A 3,590-nucleotide genomic window follows, 5' to 3' on the forward strand; every position below is an offset into this window, starting at 1 on the left:
GACATCGACGTACACGGATATCTTTTGCGAGGTCCTTATTCAGGCGCTCTGTAAGGCCATTCGTCTGCTGGTGGTAGGCGCTTGTCCTGCAGTGACTTGTTTTGTTGTATTACGGAATGGCTTGAGTAAGCTCCGCCGTAAAAGCAGCTCCCCTGTCGGTTATTAGTACTTCTAGTGCACCATTTCGTAACAGGATGTTCTTGACGAATAATTTTGCCCCTTCGGCCTTGGTACCTTAGGGTAGAGCTTTTGTTTCGGCGTTGTGGGTAGCCTAGTCGGTAGCCACGAAGATCCACTTATTTTTCTGATGTTGATGTCGGAAATGGCCCCAACAAGTTCATGCCAAGCTGCTCGAATGGCCGGCAAGGTGGCTCGATTGGCTGCAGCAATCCCGCTTGCCTTGTTTGTGGTTTCTTCTGTCGATGGCAGTCTCAGCTAGACCTAGTTAGGGAGGCTACATTCAAGTGCTGTTTTAAAACGGCGTTGCATGTAGGCTCCCTAGACTTAGTGGGCAACGTCGGCTGTCAGGCGTAGTAGCCATGCAATGCTTCTCTTGTATCCTCGAAGCGTACGGGGGCATCCAACGTGCCTGCGGTCGGATCATCCTGTATGGGCGCGTGCAGAACTTCCGGACGCAGTGCTGAGGGCACAGCAAGAAGGTAGTTGGTGCGGAATAGTGAAAAGTTCTTCTTTACAAGGACATCGTTTTTCAAGGAAAACGAAGACAATCATCCCCTAAATACCCTAGGGACGACACCGGTGTTGCCTTCCAAGTAATCGACGAGTCGACTCGATCCCTCTCGTCGACTTCGATTTACCAGCAGCCAGTCTTGAGATCCATCGATGAGAAATACCTTGGGTTGCAGAGCCGGTCCAATGCATTGTCTGTCCGGGGGAGCGGGTACACGTCTCCTTCTTCGTGAGCTTGTTCAGCTGACGACCAACCGCGCATAAATGCAGGGTTCCGTCCTTTTTTATTGCGATAGCATATGGACACTCCAGGCGCATTTCTGCCGTTGGCGTTGCCGTGCCATAACCATGAAGTTCCGTATAAAATCCACGGGCGATAAAATCGTCGCCACGTGCCGTATACTCTATGTGCGAGTGAAAACGTGCGAGGATGAGCCGGCGATCGCGGCTCAATCTCACACACACATGGGCGGCAAGAGGGACGGAAGCACGGTGTCTTCCATGCAGTCGCGCGCAACTTTCTGGAGGGAGGGAAGGGCGGCGGGGGGGAGGGGGGGGGGCGTTCTACGCGTGCGCGTCCGTTCGGGTGGCCGTATCTTGAAAGCCATCTGCGGCGGGGGCAGAGCCCGATCTGCGTTGTGTTTTCGCGGCTTAGTTCGTGTTGATGTGAGCGGTGGGACGAAGGTGAATTCGCTCGCGCTGCTCCTGCCGTGATTATTCGGTACAGCGTTTTTACAGCGAGTTTCTGCGTCCATCAAGTGGCATGCCTTAAGCCCGGCCCACATGAAGCGAACTTTCACGGCGAACTTCGTGCGGCCGCACCAGCGCGGCGGAACGCTAGCGTGCCGCCGCCGTGCGGCACCCACATGCGGCGAGAAACAGGCGGCCGCCGCCGCCGCCACGATTTCAGGCTTGCTAGAAACAGCGTGATTCCATTCCCAGTAAAATTCAGTGAAAAAATAGCTTTACATCTGCAACTGAACCATACTGGTCGCGCCTGGAGAGCTGTGATCAGTCGATCGTTGTACGCGATGCGCGCAGCTTTTGTCGCCACGTTCGCTCTAGGCTCTTTGGCTGGCAAGCCGATTCAAATGCGGTGGCAGCAAGTCGAACGCAACCGCACCCTGATTCGTCTGCGCTGACATCCTTAATTTACGGCTTCAGGCGAGCAGTTGACCGCCTGCGAACATATCTAGCCCGCCTTGGTCGACGGCGAAAAGCCGCCGGCCGCTGGGCGGACGCCGTGCGCGGCCGTTCGCCAGTTTCTCGCAAGAAAATCGCTCCATATGGGTCGAGCTTTGATGCTTGCTTGTGAGCGCGTGACACCATGCTTGTTGATTAAGGTAGTCTGCCTATGTTTACAAGTTTACATGGCTGATAAAACTACTATCCTTACTTCGTATAGCTGTCCGCTAATTTGCTATTGCAATTGATGCTTCGCCTTTCGGGCGAAACTGCGACCTTTTCCGGTAACACAAACGAAATAAGTTAAAAACACGTTGCCGTTGGTCACGCATGCATAACTATTGTTTTCGAAACAGTCAAGCTTGTTGAAGGCTTTTTGCTCGCACTCCTAAACATTGTGATGTTTGAATAAAGTTTTGTTTGGTTGTTTGTTTGTTCATTTGCGTGTTTGTTTGTTCGTTCGTTTGTATTTTACCCAAACAGCTGCGAAGTTCCGAAGCATTCCATGATATAAAAGAGGACAAAAAAACTTAGTCAGTACCAGAAATGCAGCCTTCTCGGATAAAATAACCGACCTATACAGAAAAATAAATAATAAACTGTGCGAAGACGTTGCCACGTCTCAGAGACGGGCATCCGGGCTTCAGGCTAGTCAAATGAACATTTCGACAATTCTTGCTTTTCGGCCATTCCATTTGCCTGCGCGTTCAGTCTCGCCTATTGAGTGTCAAAGCATAAACCGATGCTTATTTGTGCTTCCTTCTTGCAGAAGACCCTCAACAGGTTGCGGAAGGCGCTCTGTGTCAAGGCGCTCGTCATTACGCTCGAATTCTTCATGATGATTTTTGACGGCTACAACTGTGCCCAAGACGTAAGTATAGCTGGAGCATTTGCATTGCGGATTTTCTCTTTTCGCGAGCTCTCATCCGGGGGCAGTATCCGACAAGAACCTTTCCGTGGCGACCTGTCATAAAATGCGCTGATGCCCTCCCCTCCACCCTCCCCCGCACACAGTCAACATAAATCAAAAGCAGTCGCTTCCTTATAGGACAGCGCAGAGCGTCAGCGGCTTGCTCAGTGCCCACCGGTGCAGAACAAGCCCCGGCATCAATGCGGCGCAGTTATAGCGTTTGAGTCGCTGAGCACTGCACCGGTTGTGTGGCGAAAGCAGAACAAGAACAAGGGTAGCGAAATTTTACAGCTGTTGTTTAAATATCATTTTCAGAAAATATATAATAATGCTCCAGTTTGCTAGGTCCGCTTAGCAGGAGTGATTCAGCGGAAGGTCGTCTTACTGTATAGATGGCTCTTCGCATTTTCAGATATTACTGAAAAAACAACTTTGTAATGCCCTTCGTTTGTTTTATCGCAAAAGTGCGTGATTTAGCTACCACCGGACACGAGTACATGCTTTTAGCATTGTGGCTAACAGGAATTTCTATTGGGATAATTCATTGGCACAGTGCATTCTAGCTAACTTCCCAAATCATGAAAAGGATGATCAAACGCACCTTCTCCGTCTAGAGAAGTCGTTTTTCATTCACTGGGTTAAATACCACAAAATCAACTTGTCACTTTGTTTTCGGCTCCTGATCGATGATTAGCTACCTTACTGCGAGGCGGGTTTCGAGGGGTTAAATTTACATTCTACCTCAGCTTCAAGGCATGTTTATTCGACCACTTAAATCTATCACTACGACTTCCATCTTCTGCTT

This window comes from Dermacentor silvarum, chromosome 3 (genome assembly GCF_013339745.2).
Source record: "Dermacentor silvarum isolate Dsil-2018 chromosome 3, BIME_Dsil_1.4, whole genome shotgun sequence".
Classification (NCBI taxonomy): domain Eukaryota; kingdom Metazoa; phylum Arthropoda; class Arachnida; order Ixodida; family Ixodidae; genus Dermacentor; species Dermacentor silvarum.